Raw genomic sequence first — 26242 nt, 5'->3', positions numbered from 1 at the left:
TGGCGCAGTGGTTGAGAGTCCGCCTGCCGAAGCAGGGGACACAGGTTCGTGCCCCGGTCCAGGAAGATCCCACATGCCGTGGAGCGGCTGGGCCCATGAGCCATGGCCGCTGAGCCTGCGCGTCCGGAGCCTGTGCTCCGCAACGAGAGAGGCCACAACAGTGAGAGGCCCGCGTACCGCCAAAAAAAAAAAAAAAAAAAAAAAGCCTGCATATTCATGCAGCTTCCTTGCTTTAACAACTCTTCCATCGCTGCCCCAGTGATACCAGAATTCATTTTAAGCTTCCTGACATGGCTTATAGGTCCTCCCTGATCTGGCCCAAACCTGCCTTTAAATTTCACTTCTCACCACACCGCTCGCTGTGCCAATGTCTGTTACCCTCAGAGGATGCCTCCCTCTCTCCTTTCCCTGGCTAACTCTCACATCTCAAGTCTCAGCTTGGATATCACTTCTCCTGGGGCACCTTCACTGAGCCCTAGTTCCTAGTTGGGTGCCTCTCCTAGGGTCCAACCTCATCCTCTACTTCCCCTTTGGAGCACCCATTAAACTGTGTTATAATTGCCTATTTGCTTGTCATTCTTTCCACTCGTCTGTCTCATTCCCTGTTGCTAACCCAGTGCCCAGTGTGATTACTGAGACATAGGAGGGGCTATTTGTGGTTAAAACAATGAACGGATGAGTGAATAGAGAGCTCAAAGAAAGGTGCATTTGTTTTTTAAAAAAGTTCATGCTGTAAGAGTGGACGGGGCTTCCCTGGCGGCGCAGTGGTTAAGAATCTGCCCGCCAATGCAGGAGACACGGGTTCGAGCCCCAGTCCGGGAAGATCCCACATGCCGTGGAACAACTAAGCCCCTGCACCACAACTAATGAGCCTGCACTCTAGAGCCCACGAACCACAACTACTGAGCCTGCATGCCACTACTGAAGCTCGTGTGCCTAGAGCCCGTGCTCCGCAACGAGAAGCCACCACAATGAGAAGCCCACGCACCTCAATGAAGAGTAGCCCCTGCTCGCCACAACTAGAGAGAAAGGCCGTGTGCAGCAACGAAGACCCCATGCAGCCAAAAATAAATAAATAAAAATTTAAAAATAAATTAAAAAAAAGAAGAGTGGACGGCCATAGGATGGTAGGGAAAAAAACACCAGATTTCTGGTATGAATCAGCTTCTAACCTTGATTCTGCAAGTGACTTGCTTTGTGACCTGGACTGATCGTTTGATGTCTTGGAATCTCAGCTCCTCATCTGTAAAACTGATGTTACCACCTACCTCTCAGGTTGCTGTATTAAATGAGATGACATGTAAAAGCACCTGCCACCATGCAGGGTGCATAATAGGCATCAGAAATGTTTTTTAAAATTAAGTGAATAAGTCTAATTATTCAAAAAGAACATTTCGAGGTACATGACAATAGAGCTGGCTGGTAAGACACATGACCAGCACTCTATCTGCAATGATGAAAGAGAGCTAAAGGCAGGAGTCACGAACCCAATATCAAAGCTATTCTGTGCAAAGGAGAGGATTCCTCCAAAGACGTTAAATTAGAACTAAGCTTCCACACGTTGTTCTCATTACTTTCCTAGCAAGCTGCTGAGAACGTGAAGCCATTTTTCTTGGGCAGCTTCTCTAGTACACTGTTCTTGCAGAAAACCAATGTTGTTGATTTCCTCCAGGACTGGGGGTTGCTTGACAGAAACCAAGATGAGAAGAAATATTTGCCATATTCATTGCTGGAGCCTGATGGTGTGAAAAAACTCTCCATACAGGCTCCCAAGCTGGGAGCCTAGAAGTCACCCTAGATCACTCCCTTTCCAGCTAGCCCTACATTTTTTTTAAAGTCTTTATTGAATTTGTTACAATATTGCTTCTTTTTCGTGTGTGTTTTGGTTATTTGACCACAAGGCATGTGGGATTTTAGCTTCCCGAGCAGGGATCGAACCCGCATCCCCTGCATTGGAAGGCGAAGTCTTAACCACTGGACTGCCAGGGAAGTCCCCAGCCCTACATTTTTTTGACTGACTGATTCTATCTCTTAACTCTCTCTCAGATTTGTTCTCTTTGCTCCATTTCCACTGCTTTAGAGTTTTGAGTTCAGTTTTTCTTCCCAGAACTATTAACAGCCTTCTCACTAGCCTCTGCTTTGGTCTCATTTCCTTCCAGCCAACTTTCTTGATGCCTTCAGAAATGCAAATGTTCCCTGCTTCAAATCCTTAAGTGGCTCCACTGACTGACTGACTGACTGCAGGAGGACACCCAAACCTCAAATGAAGCAGTTAAAGGATTCCACAAACTGGCCCCTGCCTCCTAGTGTTATCATTCAGAGACACACTCTATAACCCAGCCTATGTGCCACGGCGAACCCATGCGTTCCCATGGGTCATGTGGAACAAATAAGTCTTTTCTAAAGGGTTACTACTCTCGCTGTTCCATCTATTTAAAGTAATCTTTTGCTTTCTGGAAAACTCTTTCAAGACCCATTTCAAGTGAGTAATCTACCCCCCTGGGAAGCCACCCTTAACGTATCCTGGCAGAGTTAATCACATCTTCTTTTGTGCCATTCCCTTATCTAGAACTTTCCTTCATGTTACTGCATTACAACTGTTTTTCATGTTTGTTTCCTCATGGGCCTTTGAGTTCCCCTGTCAAATAACATGATTAATATAATATTTTTAAAATGAATGAATGAATGACAAAGTAATGTATGTGTCACCCTCATCTTTGGCTCTAATGCCCAAACTGGGTGATTGTGAGCTCCTACAAAATGTTACTGAGCTACTCGAGATAAACAGCAGATACAATATTACAAAGAAATTACAAGTGATGTGATTTGCGCATAAAAGAATCTGTGTGAGTTTGGATTCTTCCTTCCCCCACTATAGTGATACTCAACACCCAGCATTCTGTGGGTGCTTAACAAATGTTGAAAAATAACAATAGACTTTTCTTATTTATAGAATAACATTGTAAACATTTCAGCACTTTCCTGTGGCTGAAAAATTCTAAGTTTAACAACATCTGCCCAATAAAACAAAACCAAAATTCTGCTGAGAAGAGATAAGTGGTACACAAACAAACCCTGGTGAACAGTCTATTTAGACAGCCAAAAGAATGGGAAAGATGGAAAATTTTGTGCACCATGAAAGATAAAAAGGAACTAAAGTTTCCTTTCTCAGAAACAACATAGGATGAAAATGGAAAAGAGGCCAAATATAACTCCTGACACTTCTCAGGTCTTCTCGCATGTGGCATCCTGCACAGGCTGAGGCTGAAGTCATATTCATCCTCCCAGTTACATCCACCCACATGACAGGAATAATGCAGTGATGTGAAGCTATTGCACTGTTTTGGGGTTTTAACTTCTGGGATGAACTCATTAATTCACAAATGATTGGACCCAGGTCAGAAGTTAGGTAGATCTGGGTTCAAATCCAGGCTCTTACCTCTTATTAGCTATTTTACCTAGGGTAAATTCCAGTCTCAGTTTTTAAAAAAAAAATCCATAAAATTAGGAGAATATCACCTATTCTGGAGATAATACTGAAGAGTTCAGTAGAACAAAGCAGAGAGAGATCAAGAGTAAAAGAAGATGAAAGAGTAGTTGGATAATAGATTGAAAAGTACCAACATATTTATATAGGAGTTTCCAGAATAAAAACCAAAACCAACCAAACAAAAGAAACTCTAGGTTTGGCAGAGAAGTAATATTTAAAAAGATAAGGGCTGAGAATATTCCAGAATTGAAGAAAGATGAGCCCTCAGACTGAAAACTGTGAGTACCAAGGAACATGAATAAACCCATCCCTAGATACATGATAGTAAAATTGCAGAATATAAGGTGAAAGACGTTCCCAGAGAGAAAAGATGGATTTTTATAAAAGAATGACAAGTGATTGATCACAGACTTTTCACCAATAAAAACAGATGAGAAAAGACAAATTTTTCAAAGGAAGAAGGAAAATTGTCAATGTACAGTTTCATATCCAGATAAACTATCCTTTAAGAGTCATAGCAAAATAGATCCTTCAGACATACGAAGATGAAAGGGGTTTGCAGATCCTCACTGAACAAAATATTAAAGATACAATTCAGCAAGAAGAAAAGTGAACCCACAGGGAAACAATGGTAAACACAGATGTTGATAAATTGTAAAACTACAGTCTGTTTTACTGTTAATGTTTTTTTTTTAAAAGTTAATATTCTAATAATGTTAAGATTTGTAGATACAGGTGCACAATGAGTAGTTAAAGTATATTAAAATCCTTATATTGTTTAGGAAGAGAAAAAAGATGCTAAATAATTTAGAATTGTTAATTTATGTAACTTCCATATATGCAGGTTTTTCAGTATTCTGGGCTAGACTCCCAAAAAAATCTTCCTGGAAAAGCAAAATGTCTCCCTTGTCCATTTTGTAGATGTAGTCTTCCTATCATATTTTATAAACAGCTTGCCTTAAACTAAGCTCATGTTTCAAGCTACTCTGTAGAAGTTTTGTTTAGGATCTCTCTCCCCCTCTGCTTTGGTCTTTTTCCCAGCTGAGTCATTTCCCTTCCCTTTTAACTTCCTTCATTTTTCACATTTGAACCTCAATTAAAAAAATAGCTTCCCCAACCCTCTACTCTTTTTTTCTTTTTCAACTTTTTATTTTGACATAATTTCAGATTTACAGAGAAGTTGCAAGAATAGTATAAAGAACTCCTATTTATCCATCACCTAGATTCCCCAAATGTCAACGTTTTACCACAATGGCTTTACCTTCTCTCTCTTCCCACACACATATTATTATATTACATGTATGTTTTATCTGTATAAAATGTTTTTCTGAACCATTTGAGAATAAATTTAAGACATGATGTCCCTTGACCCCTACATACTTAAGTATAGTCAGTTCTGCTATAATGTGACATATATCTTCCTAAAACTCACCATGCTTGGGGCACAATGCTCAAAAACTTCATCAGTGATATGTTAGAAATAAGACAGAAACCTGATAAAAACAGTACACCATTTTATACATGTTCAGTGGGTAAGAAATATATAAATACTACAATAAATGTCATCTTTACCTTTAAAAAACCTGAAATTTGCTGTGGAGGTGGGCATCAGAAGGACTGCAGCACGTGGGTAGATTCTGAAGTGGTGGAAGAAGGATGAAGAACTGAAAGACCACTGTGGACAGAAAGCGTGTGGCTCATCACACACATGGTGAACTGAGGTAGCTGTCAGAGGTGCGTACATGTGTGCATTCTGTGTATTGCTATGTGTCTTGGTTAATTTGAAATTTTGGTTCATTTGGGTGCAGTTTTCTGCATTCACCTAGTATTTCTCATGGATATCATGCATAATCAAACATAATTGAACACGTTATGCTCAAATTGTTCCCTAATACATCAACTGCATTCGAACAATCTTGTGTTGTTAAAACAGGCATTACAGGGCTTCCCCGGTGGTGCAGTGGTTAAGAATCCGCCTGCCAGTGCAGGGGACACGTGTTCGAGCCCTGGTCTGGGAAGATCCCACATGCCGCGGAGCAACTAAGCCCGTGCGCCACAACTACTGAGCCTGCGAGCCACAACTACTGAAGCCTGCGAACCTAGAGCCCATGCTCCGCAACGAAAGAAGCCACCGCGATGAGAAGCCCACACACCATAACGAAGAGTAAGCCCCACTCACCGCAACTAGAGAAAGCCCGTGCGCAGCAACGAAGACCCAGTGCAGCCAAAAATAAAATAAAAGTAAAGAAATAAATTTATAAAAAAAAAAAACAAGCATTACAGCAAACTGTATTTCCTAAAATCAAGAACAGTGTCTTATATAACCACAGTATAATGATCAAAATCAGGAAATTAACAATGGTACAGTAAAAATCTAATCTACAGACTTTACTCGGAATTCACCAATTGTCTCAATAATGTCTTTTTAGAGCAAAAGAAAATCCTGGCTCATATACTGCATGCAGTTGTCCTGTCTCTTAGTCTCCTTTAATCTAGAATAGTTCTTGGGTATTTCTTTGTTGCAAGACATTAACATTTTTGAAGAGTACAGGCCAGCTATTTTGTAGAATGTTCCTCAATTCAGGTCAAACCCTCCACTCTTACTTCAATCTATCACTGTTAGCTGAAGCACTATTAACGTCTGAAATCTTCCTGAATGCAATTCAAGCGTGGAGGTAGGGTCTGCGTCTTTTATCATAGCTCCCTTTGAAAAATCAAGTAAAATCTGCATTGGGAAACCTAGACAATGGCAGTTACCTAACTGTCCTTAAAATAAAAATCCTTTCTTTTAAGAGAATTAAAAACTAAAAGACACATAGAAAGCCCATCTACCACAGAAGGTAATTGGCTTACCATACTCCGAAGTACAGAAGTACATGTCACTCACCGAACAGTCATTTTTAGAAGTCTGACATTCACACTAATATTTTAAGAAGGCTATTGTGACTGGAGGAGGAAGGTTGGGAACTAACATTTTTTTGAGCATCTACAATGTGGTAATTATACACATTATGGTAATATGCATTTAATCCTCATAACAGCTCTGTAAAATTGGTATTAATGTTCCAGTTTTACAGATAAGGAAACTGAGCCTAGATATGAACTCTTGCCTAAAGGCAGAGGTATTGAGGTAAAATCCTACATAAACGCATTGAGGTAACATCCTCCACAAAGTTATAAGAAAAATAGGGGAAAGATATGTCCACAAAAATATATACTGAAAGATATGCCCACAAATAGATTAAAACTGCAAAAAATAGATTAAAATATTTGCAAATGAATCAACGGACAAAGGATTAATCTCCAAAATATATAAACAGCTCATGCAGCTCAATATTAAACAAACAAACAACCCAATCCAAAAATGGGCAGAAGACCTAAATAGACATTTCTCCAAAGAAGACATACAGATGGCCAAGAAACACATGCAAAGATGCTCAACATCACTAATTATTAGAGAAATGCAAATCAGAACTACAATGAGGTATCACCTCACACCAGTTAGAATGGGCATCATCAGAAAATCTACAAACAACAAATGATGGAGAGGGTGTGGAGAAAAGGGAACCCTCTTGCACTGTTGGTGGGAATGTAAATTGATACAGCCACTATGGAGAACAGTATGGAGGTTCCTTAAAAAGCTAAAAACAGAATTACCATATGATCCAGCAATCCCACTACTGGGCATATACACAGAGAAAACCATAATTCAAAAAGACATATGCGGGCTTCCCTGGTGGCACAATGGTTGAGAGTCCGCCTGCCGATGCAGGGGACGCGGGTTCATGCGCCGGTCCGGGAGGATCCCACATGTCATGGAGCAGCTGGGCCCGTGCGCCATGGCCGCTGAGCCTGCGCGTCCGGAGCCTGTGCTCCACAGTGGGAGAGGCCACAACAGTGAGAGGTCTGCATACCGCAAGAAAAAAAAAAAAGACACATGCACCCCAATGTTCATTGCAGCACTATTTACAAGAGCCAGGTCATGGAAGCAACCTAAATGCCCATAGACAGACGAATGGTTAAAGAAAATGTGGTACATATATACAATGGAATATTACTCAGCCATAAAAGGAACGAAATTAAGTCATTTGTAGAGACGTGGATGGATCCAGAGACTGTCATACAGAGTGAAGTAAGTCAGAAAGAGAAAAACAAATATTGTACATTAACGCATATACGTGGAACCTAGAAAAATGGTACAGATGAACCAGTTTGCAGGGCAGAAATTGAGACACAGATGTAGAGAACAAGTGTATGGACACCAAGGGGGGAAAGCGGTGTGGGGTGTGGGGGGGTGCTGTGATGAATTGGGAGATTGGGATTGACATGTATACACTAATGTGTGTAAAATTGATGACTAATAAGAACCTGCTGTATAAGAAAAAAAATTAAATTCAAAAATTAAAAATAAAATAAAATAAAAATTGAGCTATAAAAAAACCCCCTGCAATCTACTATTTCAAAATGAGCTAAAGATGCTAAGAAGATTATACAAAGTATGAAAGAACAACATACATACAAATTATAAAAACTTAGAAATGAGGGGATAGAACTCAGGAAAGAATTAGAAACAAAAGAAAAATTTTCTGAAATGAAGAGTAAACTAGAGGGAATACAAGAGCATATCAACTCAAGAGATGATGCTTTAAGAAAAACAAAAGAAAAAGAGAAAAACTTCAAAAATCAAAAATAAAGATGAGGGGCTTCCCTGGTGGCACAGTGGTTGAGAGTCCGTCTGCCAATGCGGGGGACGTGGGTTTGTGCCCCGGTCTGGGAGGATCCCACATGCCGCGGAGCGGCTGCGTCCGTGAGCCGCAGCTGCTGGGCCTGCACGTCCGGAGCCTGTGCTCCGCAATGGGAGAGGCCACCGCAGTGAGAGGCCCGCGTACCGCAAAAAAAAAAATAAATAAAATAAAGATGAATTCAATCTCAATAATAATATAAAGTTTAAAAAGCAACTGAGATAAAAAGATTTTAAAGAAAGTGAAAAATATTGAAGATAAGCAAAGAAGATCAAATAATTGGAGCCCCTGAAGAAGAAAAATAAAGCAAAAGAATGGAACCAATGCTAGAACCTATCATTCAAGAAAATTTTCTTGGTATTAAAAAAAAGACTTGAAATTGTATATTTCATGTATGTTGAAAGACCACATTATATACCTGAGATGACAGACCCAAAATGACCATCCAAGACAGTCTAATAAAATTACTGGACTTCAGAAGAGAAAAAAATACTTAGGCTCTAATATAAAAAAGAACATGTGATTTATTAAAGAAAGAAAATTAAGGTTATCATCAGACTTTGACAGCAACACTTTTTGCCAAAAGAAAATGTAGTAACACATTTAAGATATTCAAGGAAAGAAAGTATAAGCCAAGGATTTTATATCCAGCAAAACTGGCTCATCTAGAAAGGGCACAGAAAAATTGTTATCAATCTTTAACTACAGAGGGAATATTGTTCTCCTGAGCCTTCCTGAGGAATCTACTAGGGAGCCAGCTTCAGACAACCAGAAATGGCCAAAGAGTTATCACCATTAGAACTGGTTACAGTTACCTGAAGCCTGAGACTAAATGAGGGCTGAGAGGGAGAGAGTCTAGTGTGTAATGGCTGTGTGTTTTAGCAAAGTAAATACAGTTCAACTAGCCAAAATCTGCTGGGAGAATAGGGAGAGAATATGCAAAACAAAGTTAAAAGATAATCTGTAATCATGCTGGTGGTAACATTTGCAGTGTTTACTGAAGCTGCTGTATATGAAAATAAATGAGTAATTATGGGATATTGTAATTCTATTATCCCCTGTGCCCTTTAGAACCAGAATCCTCAGCACAGAAGAAAGGAAGTACAAATGTAATAGGGAAGAGGTTAAGCAAAAGGTCTGTAATTTTGAATTTGGAATGGAAGAAACTATATATATACACATATGCACATGTATACATGTATATGTGTGTGTATCTCCCTCCTCTGTCCATTGAAAAGGCCTGGAAACAATGACCAACTCAGCAGCAGTGAGTATCCTAAGCACCCAGGTTTTGGTCTCGAGACATTACTTCTCACTAAAAGAAACCAGTGCTTCCTAAAGAATTGTCTGATTCTAGGTTTGGGGGCAGGAAAGGTACAAGATGGGCCTGGAGCATCTTGTAATTTCAGATAACAAGGGAGCTAGGGTCACGTTAAAAAAAAAACAAAAAACAAAACAAAACAAAAAAAACAACAACTCAGGGCCAACCTGAAGAAATTCTCACTGAGCAAAATGGTACAGTGTGAGTTTCAATAACAATAATAATTGCAATGAACCCAAACCCATAAAATATGTTTAAATCCACCAGGTTATAATAATACACATACAAAAGAACTGTCATGTTTTGAGGGTGTTAGGGAACTAATTCTTATACTAAAAACTGGTAAATATAGGAAAGAATCAAGCATTTATCTTGTCTTTGCTATATGAACTGTGACACTGGGTAAGAACATATATAATAGTAAATGAAGGAAAGTGTCTCTTTATAAAAATATTCCAACCAATAAATGAAAAATAAACAATAAACTGAGAACATCATCATTTTACAACTCCCAATGAATAAAGAGATATAGGTGTTAAGCATCACTGGCTACTAAAAATCACCAAAAAAAAAAAAAATGCAACCAGACTTAATATGTCTCACATAGACGTACCAAATACCACTTGCAATCTCACCAAAAAGACTGAACCTTAGTCTATCCAATCTCAAAACCCAGTTGCCAATTAGCAGGAAATACAGAGGACAGAGGAACATGGTGAAGAGCACCATGATCATGCAATCAGCGTGAAAGGGCGGAGGAGGAACCTATAAGTTAAAAGAGAATTTTAAAAGTCATATCCTTTTTTTTAAATGGACAAGGCTAAACTATAGCATCTAGGGATGCACATTTGGGTAATAAAACTATTTTTAAAAAATTCTAAAGTCAGGATGGTGGTTACTTTTGGCAGGAGGAAAAGGATTTTGATTGAAGGGGTTTCCGGAGAGGGTGGTGAAATTTCACTTTTGTCCTGGGTAGTGTTGGTCTTTAGTCGTTTATCTGATTAAGGCAGTTTTCTTTATCTGTTTTACAATTTGTTTTACAATAGAAAGATTTTTAAAAATGTATAATGATACCTATCTAGTGGGAAATATTGTAATGATTGAACGTCAACATTTCTTTGTAAATATTGTCGTCATGATGAGAATTCTTACTATCTTTTTCATTAAAATACACTATCTTGACTTTGAAAAAGAAACCTTCATATCAAATCCACTGTTTTCTCATAGGATAGAATGTAGAGAAAACTCAGCTATAAATTAAAGAGTTATTTTTGTCTACTTAAAAACTAATATTGTTGATAATGGAGGAAGCTCTGCATGAGTGGGGACAGGAGGTTATATGAGAAATCTCTGTACCTTCCACTTAATTTTTCTGTGAACTAAAACTGCTCTAAAATACGAAGTTTTTTTTTTTTTTAAAACACACCTAATATTAAGTTCTTTCCACGTGCGAGGCCCCATGCTGTATTATCTCATTTAATCTTCACAACAATCCTATGAGACAGATTACATTTGTTCTCCCCCTTTTACAGATAAGGAAAATAAAGCACAAAGGGGTTAATAAACTTGCTCAGAATTACATCAATAGAAAAGTAGAACCCAGGTCTATATGACTCCTGTGGGCAGGTTCCATATTTGATCCATCTCTTGGTGTTCAGTCTCAACTTTTGGAATTAAACTGACTTACTGAATACTAAAGATCAGGAAACAGATATTAAGGTTACATAAGCTACTACCTATAGCATCACCTCTTGGAAGTGGAGAGAAAAGAGGCATGGGCTCCTTTGAGCCCGGTAGTCACAGAGACCCTCTTCTAGGACAGACTTATCTCCCCAGCATGAGGGCTTGAGTCCAAGCTGGCTGATGCTTTCTGCATCAAGATTAAATGTGTTTGGGAAACCAGAGAGATGAAAGAAACAGCTCCATGCTGCTGAAAGCAGGGAGTGCAGCAAAAATGTTTTCTGTACCATAGGAATGCAAAGTCACCACCCTGAGACATTGAATTATCAACTCCAGACTAAGAGGCGAAATGTTAGAGTTCACGTTTCTTCACCAGATGCTGGAAACCATCACCAAAGAGGATCGGAAGCAGCATGGGACCAGTGGAGAAAACGTGAGTTCTAGAGGCAGACAGCCAGGGCCCCCAATCCTGGCTCCATCTCCTACCAGCATCTACCTTACCTGGGAGCTCTCTTTATCCCTTTCCTTGGCTTTCTTTTTCTGAACAACACTTATCACCACCTGATACAGTATATATTGACTTTCACCTTTGTTTCCTGTCTGTGTCTGCCTAGAATATAAGAGGTGTGAGGGCTGGAACTTTATTTTGTTCACTGCTGCATCTCCGAGCACCTAGAACAGTGTCTGGCATAGTATGGTCTTGTTAAATGTCTGTCCAAAACTGTTGGTTTACATTATTTCAACTCTCGATGCTTTAAGTTCCCTATCAAACCGGGGATACATACCACGCACACTTAACCAAGAAAACAGAAGTAAAGGGCAAGAAGTAGGGTCTCAGTAGATAGCGGGTATTTCCTCCCGTATTTCTTTTGCCTAACATTCCAAAACGGAGGATAAAATTAATCAACTCAGGAGAAAAGTTCCCTTCAAAGGAATAGATAATGACCTTTTAAGCTGGCAAGTGACTTGCTCAGGACACCCTCAAACCCACAGACCATTTTTAATGCTGTGAAGATGAGAGTAAAAGTGCATCACAGTAGGAATATGGGCAGAGAAAAGTCTCAAGCAAATGGCTCATGCATAATGCCAATGAGCTGTGACTGAGGAGAGCAGGGTGAGTGGAGATCTGCCAGGTCACATCACTAACAGGGACCAGCAAACCAAACATAAATAATCTCCGGTTAAAGGCTTTCCAAAATTCCTGCCACACTTCCATGGAATGTGACTGCTGGGCATTCACTGGATAAAAGGGAAGCTGCCTCCGTAGTCTGTTGTGGATGGTGGGGGGGATTAATAGAGAACAAGTGCTTTATATCCACCATCTCATTTAATTCTGAAAGCAATTTTAGGAGGGTGGCATTTTTATCCCCATGAAACAAATTAAAAACCTGTGGTTCAGCAGGGAAGGGCTTCCAGAGGTTTCATATCTCTTAAGTGGTGGCTTTCCTGGAATCGCAACTTTCTTTAGCCTGTACTGAACTGATAACTAACTACAACATATGCGGGGTACCTGGCCAACACTGGAATATTCCACTGCACACTTTAGAAGCTGCCCCCCACTCCAAAGCCCCTAGGAAGTGAATATATTAAGAAAATAGACATCTACTAGATAACAGCTGCTAGCTAACAAAACACCAGCCAACTCACTGAAGTCTGGAGTAGTCAATCAACATGTGTGGATTTCTAATACTCCTGTTAGTTCCAGGCTAAACCCCAAAAGTTTAAAATACCTTGTTCTTGTTTCATTGTAAAATAGGAACCAGCCAGACATATGTCAGATGCCCTGTGAAGGTATCACTTACGTAGAGGTTCTCCTTCCTAGTTTACAATTCAGGAACTAAGCTTCTTGAAAGTATAGTAACTTGCCTAGAGTCACACGGCTGGGAAGAGGCAGAGTCCAGGTTGGCACCAGGTCTAACTAGAAACCAGGTTTTTTTTTTAACTTCACCATGTTGTTTATTATTTGCCGGGGGTGGGGGGTGTCACTAAATAGCCTTAATATCCAGGATCTGGGAGTGCTGGTTCTGAGCCCGTCTGATCTCAGACCCACTCTCCACTTCTCTCTATTTTGTACAGAGAGCAGGCTGAGTTCCCTGGGCTCCCGAGTCAGCTGGCTTCCTGACTGGTTTGGCACGTGTGAGGTGCTGGTGGGAGATGAAGAGGAGGAGAAGAGGGAGAGGCTGAGTGTTTCTCCTCTCTACCCTGCTGGGGTGGGCTGTCCAGCAGTGGTTCACCTCCTCTCTGACCCAAGCACCCACAACACAGACCCACAGGTCCCAGCTTTCATCAGGTGACCCTGGCCCTGGACACAGGCCACCGCCTCTGCTGTTGCTAATGTCTGGATTACCTCTCTGCTCCCCTGTCAGCTGGATAACCATTTCCTTGTTTTCCCTCCTGTAAACATATGAAGGGGTTCCTGTTGTCCTGGTTAGATCCTGACTGATACACGGATCAAGTAGCTGGACTGAGGGGACAGGGACTGGTGGCCTGTGGCCCTGAGCTGAGAAAGCTGAGTGATGGCTAGGCTCTATGTCGCAAGACCACCTGTTGGCCACAGTCCTCTGTCTGACTAGACAAGAAATGCTTTGGAAAAGGAACATGCATTTTTTCCCTGAGGCTCATAGCAATGAGACTGGGGTGAAATGAATGCATTTGGTATCCTAATTCCATGGCCTAATAGCAAGAAAAATTCATCATCAATCTTTAGCTACAGCAGTGTTTCCCAAACTGTGGTGAGAAGTAGTAGATGCATGGAATGTTAATAGGTAGTCTGTGGGGAACAGGGTTTTGAAAAATGCTGGGCTAAGCAAAGTTAACCTGGGCTGTAGTAATGTACATTGTAAATATCTTTAAAAAAAAGTTATAGTATGCAATATGTGACGATCACAAATTTTATGTGATCAGAAAACATATCAATATCTTGTGGATCTAATATTTCAAGGACCACTCTTCTAGAAATGCTGGTTTACGGTATTAATGCTAAACCCCTTTGTGGTCTTCAAGGTCTTTCATGGACGACCATGCCATGTAGTTTCAATGCCCCTTGCCTTTGCAAGGGCTACTTTCTGCCCCTGCTCCTGGGGAACTGCTATTCCTCCTGCAAGGCACCATCCCAGGTGCATCCTTCCCTGGGAAGCTTGCCTTCAGCACCCAGGCGGAAGAGACTGGTCGTGCCTTTGGATGTTTACCACCTTGTACAACGTTCCACTATAGAAGTTACCACACTTAGCGCAACTCTCTGCTTACCTTCTATCTCTGCCCCTCACGGCCCTTAAGAACAGGACCGAGTCTTACTTGTCAGTGTGCGCTAGCCAGTGCCCTGGGTAGGTGGTCTCCAGGTCAGGTTTGTGGGGGGAACAAGTACACCAGGATTTTAAATACTTGTAACCACTTCCTGCTAAGGTTTGCTTATAATTGACTTAAAATTCATGTTAAATCAGATAAAAGTTCCATTGTTATGATGACCCATAAAAAATTAACCTTATATTAATGTAGCCTTTATTATGATGAAAATAATTGATTTTCTTAAAAATCCTAATATCAATTGAAAAACTACCACCATCAGGAATATTTAGCACCTGGATTAACACTGCTACCAGAAAGCTCGCCACTAGGTGTCAGCCAAGGAAAAGAGGAGGAAGGGCTGTACCTAAAAGTGTTACTTTTTCATCCAATTATCGCCGTAAATATCAAATATTTAAACAACAAAATATTAGGCAACTAAAATTATCTATTAAAGCGATGTTTTTAAGAATATATCTAAAATTTTGAAATTTCCCCTTTGTAAAATTGTTTATAAATGGTTTTAGTTTACCTGTATTTTCAAGAAACATTTGCACAGATTAGAGACATTGACTCCTAAGAGACCAGCTCAGTATTCTTCTGAAATGACCTCAAATTGTACATAACACAGACTATATGGTAATCACCACTGGGGTGAGCGGTCAGAGGAAAGAGCATGGTTGCTAGAATCAGACAGACGGGAGACAGCCAAATCTTGGCTCTGCCACTTCTTAAAAAACTGACATAACCTTTCCTAGCCTTGGTTTCTCATCAGTAAAATGGGACCACACCACTTCCTCCATGTGAGGACTGTAAAAATCAAATAAGGGAACATATATATAAAGAATGTAGCATAGAACAGATGCTTCATATTGTTTTCTTTTTCTTAGTATTTCAAGTCTCAATGATTTATTTAACAAAACTGTATTTCAGCTCCCAAACTACTAAGGACACTGTAACTAGGGACTATTCTAATTTCATTCACTCCACAGAGAGTTATCAAGCACCTTCTATGTACCAGGCTCCGTGCCAGGGAAACATGAGTAATCACGACACTCCACTGTGGCTTCCATTCCTTTGTGAAAGGGTAGCATAAGGCTGAGTGTGACTGTCTATTTCTGAGACTATACCCACACCTCATAGAAGATCAGTGTGGATGCATGTCTGAGGGGTTGCGTGGTGGGGGAAGGAAATCTACAATTTTATCCCCTAATCACCATAAATACCATAATGTCCTCCACAGAAAAAACCCACTATCACTCCTCCTTACGTTACTGAACGTCTACTGTGTGCTGGGCGTATAAGAAGGAATAAGACAAAATCTTGTTCTCAAGAAGCTCACAGTCTAGCTATGTACGTGAAGTCATATAACACTGCTTCAGGCTCTAAATTGTCAAATGTTGTAACTGCTTGAAAATGGATCAGAAAGGTTTCTTTTTCAGAGTCTCACTGAAAAAGTAAGAGACCCTTAAGCGAGATCATTTGAGTTAAAACACTGGTAACAATAACCATATTTCTTTGCCACTGCTTCCACAGAGATACAGTATTTAAAACTGTATCTGGCACAGTGGTTAAGATTCCGTTCCCGATGCAGGGGGCCTGGGTTCGATCCCTGGTCAGGGAACTAGATCCCACGTGCATGCCACAACTAAGAGTTCGCATGCTGCAACTAAGGAGCCCGCCTGCTGCAACTAAGACCTGGTGCAATCAACCAACCAAATAAATAAATATAAAAACTATGTTAACAAAAATAAAACTGCCAGGATGGATTCAGCTTACTCCATTAATATACTCGCCTCTTGTATTTTCCTAACTAGAACTGAATATTTACTGCATGTGGTGATTTCACAGAGGATGATCCTCTCCAGATCCTAACTGCCTGGGGTTAGCTACCATGCAGATGCTGGTTGTGCCCTTGTTTTACATTTACATGTTCACGGTGTGGCGTTTGTGTCAGATTCTTCTCATGCTCTAAGATGAAGCTGTGGATGGATGATTTTTTAAAACTAAGCATCTATATTGTGCAACACTGAAATATGACCACCAGTCTTTCTGATGCATAGTATGGGGAAAAGGGTATTATTCATTCATCTGTTCATCCATTTATTCAACAAACATTTAATGAGCACTTACTAAATATTAGACTATGTAAAGGACACCAAGGAGTACCAAACATGGTCCCATCCTATAGGAACAAAGTAAGAAAGGAGCCAGGATAATTAAATGAGATCAAGTTAAAGCCTGGAATTCCTCCTGGATAGTCTAAGATACACTAGCTGTGTTTTATTTTTCAAGTATTTTAGAACATATGGGGATTTCATTTTGATCATATTCAGTGATGCTCTTTGATCATACAGTTAAGCTTGATCATTGTGTTGAAGCGGATTTCCTGCCAGTTCTCATCTTCTCTCACCTAAGGACCGACTTCTTACTTGGGCAGTCTACTTCTAGAACAACAGCTCTTAGTTCAGTGAGCATTCACTGTGGGGCTCAAGGTGCCAGGACTCCCAAACTGTGTTCCCAAGCCACATCAGTGTCCCTGGGAAGTGGACAGTGGAGATTTCGTGCCAATATCGAACAAGGGTCATCTCCCAATAGGCAAAAAAGGTTTTGATGAACTAGGAAAAAAGATTCTCAATTATATTTTCTCTTATGCATTTTAGAAATTAATGCATTTCTGACTTTTAAAACCTTGGTACCACCCCTCCCATTTGCCTGTAAGTGCTGGTGAGTAGTAACATGAATGAATAAATATAAAATAAATGCTGAAGGAAATAATTAAATGGGATTTCTTATAAATCCTTTATGCATTATTTGAGATAAAAGCTGAACTTTCATAGTTACTTCAAAAGACAGGAATAAACGGGCCAGAATCTCGTGTTTCCACTGGTTCCAGGTAGCCTGACACCTGCTGAACAACTATGGCCACCACCACTGTTCTAGAATGTGGCATCTCATCTCCTCCCCTTCCTCCTTTACCTTATTGTCACCCAGGAAAGGTCATCCTCATTTAGTTGAAATCTGCTATCAGCAAAAAGCTACATTATTGCTATTTTTCTCAATAGTCCTACAAGGTAGGCATTATTTCCATTTTACAGATGAGAAAATTGAGACTCAGGTCATCTTCGGGCAGATGACTGAGCCAGGATTAAAACTCAGGTGACTCCAAAGACCACACTCTTTCCATCACACTCAGGAGCCTTCTTAGCCACTCGGAGGCAGAGAGCTACAGTGCTGGTCCCCGGAGCCCTGGTGTTGGGAGCCCATCCCCTTAACCCTGCTTCACTCCCAGGACATAATCTTGACTTGGGATGAACACTGAAATGAGAAAAAATGGTAACCAGTAATTCACCAGCCCCTTCTCTAGTCCACCATATACTCCTGTGTCAATGCATCTATTTAGCTGAGGTCTGTGGGTTTTGGCTATAATACCCTACCTACTTGCCTAAAACAAACTGGGAAATAAGAAAATCTTTCACCAACTCTTCCTACAGAACATTCATGGGTACCTATCCATGCTTCACAAGCATACCACTGTCCACTTAAAAACAGCATGGGCTCTGTGTGGAAACAGTTTGGTGGTTCCTCAAAAAGGTAAACATAAAATTACTATATTACCCAGCAATTCCACTCCTAAGTATATACCCCAAAGAATGGAAACCAGGGATTCAGATACTTGTACAGGAATATTCATAGTGGCACTATTCTGAATAGCCAAAAGGTGAAAACAATCCAGTGTCCATTAACGGAAGAATGCATACACAAAGTGTGGTATATACAGACTTATGGTGGAATATTATTCAGCTGTAAAAGGGGATGAAGTTCTGACAGATGCTACAATGTGGATGAACCTTGAAAACATTATGCTAGCTGAAATAAGCCAGACACAGAAGGACAAATATGATATAATTTCCTTTATATGAAATATCTAGAATAGGCAAATTCAGAGAGACAGAAAGTAGATTAGAGGTTACCAAGGGCTGGTGGAATGGGGGAATTGAGAGTTACTGCTTAACGATTCAGAGTTTCTGTTTGCGGTGATGAAAAATTTTGAAAATACATAGTGATTGGTGGTTGTACAACATTGTGAATGTAATTAATGTCACTGAATTGTAACTTAACAATGGTTAAAATGGCAAATTTTGTGTTATTTATGTTTTACCACAGTTTAAAAAAAGAAGAAAAGCAAGGGCTCTGGAGAGACAGACATGGATTTGACTCCCAGTTCGACCATTGCCAAGCTGTGTGGAGAATCTCAGAGCCAGCCCAGGGGTGTGCATATCACCCCTTCCAGGCTTCATCTAATTTCTCCTTTCCCTTGGTCACTTCCTTATCTCATCTTGTTTTACTGTACATATTGCTTTAAGGTTCCTCAAGCTTTTTCTTTTTTAGCACAAGATAGAGGCACAGACAAATCAGTAATATCCTTTATATGTGTTCTGGGTATACTCTGCTTGCCTCTGTGGAGGGCAGGGAGTGCACACCACGAAGCATTCTTAATTCTTTCCATTTTGAGCTGCTCCTAGGCTGAGTCAACAGAAATCTGCTTCCTAACCATGTTGTGACAAGTTAGCACCCAAAGTCAGGCTCTTGCATGCAGACTTGTATTTCTTCTACTCAGAAGACATCGAAATAAAGCATATCAAAGCTTTATTCACAAAGATGTCTGGTGGAAATATTAATGGTAATCTCAAAAAACTGGGAACAATCTAAAGGTCCAACGTGAGAGAGTGTTTACAGAAATTAAGGTAGCTGTACTTGATAGACTATTCTGCAGCCGTGTAAAAAAGCCTAGGATGTAATAATGTTAAATGGAGGAGAAAAAAACTTCTAACTTGGATTTGAAAGCAACTTTGTAAAAGCTTGACATCATGAAAAATAACAAGAATACACACAAACTGTAGTTGAGGTAATTGCGTTAGTTCAGTGGAACTACAGTGTTATTTTAATTTTCTAGTTTGTACATATTTTTCTACTTCTGTTACACTAAAAACATATAAATATAGTTTGGGTTTTTTTTTTTTTTTTTAAACCATGAGATCAATGGTGTTACTCAACCGGGAGCGAGATATATATAGTATTTTTCTGACCTGCCCCAACATAACCCTGTCCATTCATGCTTGCAAGCCAGGGTATCAATCTGCTTTTATCTTAACTTCTCTCTCTTCAAGGGTTTTGGGTGGATAAATATGACTCAGCAGAATCATGTGACAAATCAGGGGCTGTATGGTGGATGAGGCCAGTGTACCCACAGCTGACTCTGGAAGCCGGGCCTCTTGGGAAGGACTAAGCAAGCAGCACTGGAGGAGCTGGCTGCTGCCTTCACAGCCTCCTTCGCGGCACTGATGTTGACTGCCAGTTTACTGTCCCCACCTCGGCCATCGCTCCCTGTGGGCAGGGCTGGGCTCCATGCATCCTGGGGAAGCCCAGCCAGCACACTGGCCCAGAGAGAGCCACAGGAGCTTGTTGAATAAACAACTCTCACAGTGCTCCATCTACACTGGCCTTTCCACAGCTACTGGCACAGAAGAGGATGCATCTTAAAGCACCAATTCCCATCAGTTTTGCTCTTTGATCTAACATTCACCAGGGACCTGCAATGGGCCAAACATGGGAAAAGCACCTTCACAGGCACTGCCTTAAGATGATTCCACCTAGCCATGAGCTATGAAATAAGAAACTATGGACAGAAAAAAGGATGCAATTAAAGCACACAATTCTTTTTTTGAAAGTTCTTTAAAACTGAGGGCACTGTGTCTTCCAAAGAGAGGGTGGTGGTTTAGTCTTATTCAGATTTCAAGATGATATAATTTTTTTTTTTTCAAGATGATATAATTTTAAACAAAGGAGTGAGGTAAAGTAAGATTCTTTTTAAAATTCATTCGTTCTCCCTAGGAGGGAGAAAGGGGACTCGAGGCAAATTCAAGACCCACACTGCTATACACATCCTCCCAAAGTTGCAATCTTCTACCCAGCAGAGAAAGGATGCTTGGCCTAGCAATTAAAATCATTTGTCTTTTATCCCCTTCCTGCCAAAAAGGACCCCAGCCCTAACTAGTTAATCCCTAACACACACTGCTACTCCCAGAGTTGCCTGGCAACTGCTAGGAGGCGTGTCAGAGAGCAAGAAAGGCCTAAATAAATGAGCTGGAGCCTGGGCTGTCGTTTGACACGGATAAAGGGGGTTTTTCCAAATGGAGCTGCCTGGCTGCTTGTGGTTCTGTCATTTAAGTGGAGAAGAACAAGTTGGCTTGGCCGATATTGTTAAATACCTTGGGCTTTGCACCTGATATTCTCTGAGTGATTGAAAAATGGGTCACATGCCCTTCTGATTTGCCTACACTCTCCCCTCTGCCAGGCAGGACCAATCTCCAAAGCCTAAAGACAGGGCAGGAGCAATGTGTATGTACTGAACAGGGGTCAAGGGCCAAACCCGGCCCCACACACTTCTCTGTTCTTCCATTTCTTTCACCCATCCTTCCAACCACTGTTCCAAAATACATGCATTGATGCCTCTGCTATGCTATGACCCATGCCCAGCGCTGGAAATGCAGAGAAAGAGTTGTTAACGTGGAACACCAGGAAACCAGAACAAAGGCAGGCGAGAGGGTGGGGTGGAAGAAACCTGGGTTTTTGAGTCAGGCCGACCTGAGTCCGATTCCTGGCCTCTGCTACTTGCCAGGAAGTCAAGGCAACCTCAGCCCCTCTCCCAAATCTGTAACGCGGACAGCAAGGGGCAGTCACGGGGAATTACTGAGACTACGGATGCAAAGCAACTCAGGGGTGAAGCCTGTTGGAGGCTGCCGAGCAGGTAGGAGATTCGGCTGTGGTTGGACACGCTGGCGTCTCACTTTCTGATCCTCGGGAGGAATAGGTCACTTGGCCCTGAAGAGAGACCCTACCGGGGAGCCCACAAAGGTCCTCTGGCTCTGGGACAGGCACATGGCAGAAGGCACGGACGGAGAAGAGCAGCCTGGCACCTGGCACATGGCCGGGCCTCAGCAAGGGGGCCACCTTCCTCTTCTCTTCCAGGCAGGGGAAAGAAAATAAAGCTTGAGACTCCCCAGCCAGCTGCGTTTTAAATTTTTTCCAGTAGGAGAGAAAAAAAGGCCAAGGAGTTGAAAATCTCAAGCAAGCTCTGGGCCGCGGAGGAGCTGTGGCCCATCTCTGCTTCTTGGGCTGGGGTTGGCTCCTCCTGAGGGGTCCTGCGGGAGCCGAGCAGAAAGGAGCACCATCGAGTCTGTGATGTTTCATGTTTTAAAAAACCCAAACCCTGTGACTTTTCAGTGACCCAAGTCCCATGATGGCAGCCACTGGCCCAGGTGGGAAAAGCCCCCAGGATGCACTGTGCGGTGCGCCCCGTTGGCACCCTCTGTGCCCACACGCTCCTCCCAGCCCGCCCCTGCAGGCAGTCTTCGTCCTCAGCCATGGACTGTTCTCCACTTGACCTGTCCCAGAGTCTCCCCTCAAGGCTACCAACCACTTCTGGCCACCAGCTTTCTCCTTTACTTTATGAATCGAAGGCCATAAGTGTACTCGGGCCCTTTGACCCAGTAAAACCACGTTGGGGATGCTGCCAAGGGAAATAATTCAGACCATGGAATGAAGGTTTATATAAAGATGTTCACCACAGTGTGGTTTAAGATGGTGAAAGGTTACTGACAATCAAAAGGACCAGTGCTGGGATAATGTGGTGGGCCTCGGCACTGGTTTCAGATGGCAAGAACCTGATAAAAATCTCTGTGAGTAGGGCCCAGACATCTGCCTTTTTAAGAGCCCCACAGGTGATTCTGATCCACAGCCAGAGTTGAGACCCACTGGGGTCACCTGATGGGAGATGTGCAGCCAATGTTTAAGAAGAGTTTTCAGGGCTTCCCTGGTGGCACAGTGGTTGAGAGTCCGCCTGCCGATGCAGGGGACGCGGGTTCGTGCCCTGGTCTGGGAAGATCCCACATGCCGCGGAGCGGCTGGGCCCGTGAGCCACGGCCGCTGAGCCTGCGCGTCCGGAGCCTGTGCTCCGCAACGGGGGAGGCCACAACAGTGAGAGGCCCGCGTACCGCAAAAAAAAAAAAAAAAAAAAAAAAGAGGAGTTTTTATATGATATGAAAAAATGCTTACGATGCACTAAAAGACAAAACTAAATAACAGGGAACTGGATTGCTTTGCCAGGAATATCTGAACTAACTAAAAGTAAAAGATCAAAACCCCAAACCGAAATGAAACAAAAACAACCCCAATCTTCCAACTTATCCCCCCTCCCCCTTGTATATAGAAAAAATAACTAATAAGGACCTACTGTATAGCACAGGGAATTCTACACAATACTCTGTAATGGCCTATATGGGAAAAGAATCTAAAAAAAGTGGATATATGTAAATGTATAACTGAGTCACTTTGCTGTACACCTGAAACTAACGCAACATTATAAATCAACTATACACCAATAAAAATTTTTTAAAAAAGATGAGGAAAACAGGCTCAAAAACAAACAGACAAAACAAAACAAAATAAAATCCCCCCCAAACACTAGAACCTTGGTAGAAACATGTTAACATGTTATCTCAACTCCAGATGGTAGGATTATGGGTATTTTCTCATTTCTAGGCCTGTTGCTTTATTTTATTTTTTAAAAGATTTAATTTAATTTAATTTTTGGCTGCGTTGGGTCTTCATTGCTGCGTGCAGGCTTTCTCTAGTTGTGGCGAGCGGGGGCTACTCTTCGTTGCGGTGCACGGGCTTCTCATTGTGGTGGCTTCTCTTGTCGTGGAGCGCAGGCTCTAGGCGCATGGGCTTCAGTAGTTGTGGCACGCGGGCTCAGTAGTTGTGACTTGCGGGCTCTACAGTGCAGGCTCAATAGTTGTTACTGCTCTGTGGCATGTGGGATCTTCCCGGACCAGGGCTTGAACCCGTGTCCCCTGTACTGCAGGTGGATTCTTATCCACTGCGCCACCAGGGAAGTCCCTAGTCCTGTTACTTTAAACCTTTTTTTTTTTTTAAAACCAAGAGCAGGGTTTTTTTGGTTTTTTGTTTTTTTTAAATAATCAGAGAAACAACTAAAGACAATGTGGCCCCTATCCCCTCAGCACTGTGCTGCCTGTCACCCAAGCAGGCTCACCCAGTCACCGTTCCCCATGCACCACCCCCACCATGTGGCCTGACTCTAAAACCCCTGACCCCTTCTTGAGCTCACATGCACTGTGCAGTCATTATTTTAATTAATCTCACAAACAATCTGGCATTGGAAGTGTTGTTATTCCATTTTTTAGATGAGGAAAATTGGCTATAATTAAATCTATGGTTTAAAAACCATCTAGATAACATGGTGAGGCTTGGTCAGAAACTTTCAGGCCCTCTGGCTTCCCTCTTGGCCTTACAGAAAAAAGCCATTCTAGTACAGATAAATCAGACCAAAGCACGACAAGTCTGCCTTATTTCACTGATTCTAAGACACAAATTTCTTCACATTTTAACATCTCTGAAATCTGGATGTCTTACAATTGACGGCATCCTTCAATTATAATTGGCAGCACCCTTTCTTAATGACACATGCAATAGTGGTACATCTTATGATGGAATGACAGCTAAAATTCAATGAAATGTACCATGTTTACAACCAAACTCATCAGCCTATCCTCAAAATGCTACTTTTAATGGCTATATAATATTCTATCATATGGATATACTTTAATTTACTTAACCAGTTGTTTATCATTATGGACACTTAGTCCATTCCATGTTTTTATCATTATAAATCTGCTACTGGGGACACCTTTACTTCAAGCTTCCCCTTTTTCTACTATGAGCATCATCATTCTCTTCCTGATCCAAATCTTGGGAGATATTTTGACATTTCTTGCCCCTCATCTCCCATATTTTTTCTATTTCTAGACTCATCTAGTCATTTCTTCTTCGTGGTACCTTTTCCTGGTGTAACCACTGGAGGGCTTTCTTCTGAGTTCCCCAGCCGTCCCCCAGTCTCTGCTTCCAGTTTCCTTTTCAGTCCAGCACTGGATTACTGGTCAAACATGACTTCAGTCACACCTCATCTCTGCCCACACTCCTAGCCTACCATCCAAGGCTCTGTCAAATCCGGCTCCAACCTTTCCTGCAGCCCCATCTCCCCACCCAAACCCATGACTCCAGACAAAGGGGCCATGAAGGGTCCTGCCTCCAAGCCTTTGCTCACTCAGATAACCCCATGCCCACCACAGGAAGGGATGCTGCTGTCTTTCTTTTTCCAAGTTTCAGCTTTCCTATGAGAGGTTCTATGGCTCACTAGCTCCTTATAACCATCTGGAAATGCAGAATGCTAGGTGTGCTTACTCTCATTTCACAGTGAAGAAGCTGAAGTTCAGAGAGATTAAGTGCCCAAGTACAGAGCCAGGCTTTAAACTCCAGGACTTCCATCCTTAAATCCGATGCCTCTGAGAGCCAAGTGCAAGTACAACCATAAACTTCTCTGGAGGAGCAACTTTTGCCCGGATCATACACCCAGCAATATGCACCAGACTCAACAGCCTCTGGATTCTAGACGTATACATGACAACAATGATGTCATTGTAAGAGTGGAAATACTTCATGTCTATCAGTTCCCAGCAGCCTAAGGAAAGGACCGGGCCAGTTGTCCCATTCTCACTTTAAAGATGGGAAGAAGACAGAATTTTCCTTGAATTATACCAGCTCTCAAAACAGCACTGAACCTGACTGGTTTGGATGGGCCCAAGGTCAGGACAAAGAATCAGAGCCATCTGTCTTGGAGACAAGCAGGATGTGAGAAACTTGCTTTAAGCTGAAGGGCTTTTTAGGACCTAAGGGAAGTATTTCTTAGGAAGCAAAGAGAGTGCATCCCTTCTATTATGTGACCATGACATTGCCTGAAGCTGAGGCAGCCTAGCGAGTCAGGCCCAAGTGTTGGATGGAAGACAAGGAACAAGGTGGCATTAGGCTGCTGCTCCCTGAGCAGCCACTGCCCCAGCCACTTCACAGAGCATGCGCCCTGGGTGAAGGGAAAACAAGGCGTTTGCTATCACTCTGTGCTTCACTTACACACGCAATGGAGTCATAATAGTGAAAAAGTACTTAGCAAGGTATAACTGTGGCTTATGAGGAAGCATGGTCAAGAGTCACTGTCAGAGTCTGCACATGAAATGCACTGCCTGATATCTACTCATCTTCTGTCATTTAATCTAATAAAATGCTATGGGTTAAAACAAAAACAAACATCCTGACCTACAGGCAGTGCGACCTGGGCTGGTCCCTCACAGCCACTGTGACTAGGCTGAGTGTGACTGCCATCTCCGCCTGTTCAGGATGAATGGAGCTCCGTGCTCCCTAGAGAAAAGGGCTGTCAGCAAGGTCCCCTCCAATGTCCTCTCCTATGCAGCGACCCAGGTCCCTGGGCCAATTTCTCCATTCTCCTTGGCCAAGAGCCTACGAGGAGGCGGATATCCGATGACAGCTTCTCACTGAAGCTGGGAGAGCTGGTAGCTTCTTTGGTTTTAGGGATGACCTGGTGTCTTCATATCCACACTATAACTAATCACCTCACGGATGAGGCAACAGAGTCTCAGAAAGGTTGAAGGGCCATGGAGGCAGAAGACATTTTTCCCCAGTCCTCAGTATACTTTGTAGTCAATACATCAAGACCACTCTGGGAACATCTAAGAAGTGAGCTCCCTGGATGCCTTGCTTTCTCAAGTGTGGAGTAGAGGTCCCCGTGCAGGAAAA

The 26242-nt window shown here is 41.9% G+C and overlaps 1 protein-coding gene across 1 annotated transcript in view; it reads right to left on the bottom strand.

Moving 5' to 3' along the window:
• The window catches only part of DENND1A (DENN domain containing 1A), a 293403-nt gene that overhangs the window by 124323 nt on the left and 142838 nt on the right, over nucleotides 1-26242 (bottom strand). The window lies entirely within an intron of this gene.

Source organism: Grampus griseus (assembly GCF_964374135.1).
Source record: "Grampus griseus genome assembly, chromosome: 6".
Taxonomy (NCBI): Eukaryota; Metazoa; Chordata; class Mammalia; order Artiodactyla; family Delphinidae; genus Grampus; species Grampus griseus.
Note: the sequence above shows the minus strand (reverse complement) of the source record. Positions and strands in the feature narration are given on the sequence as shown.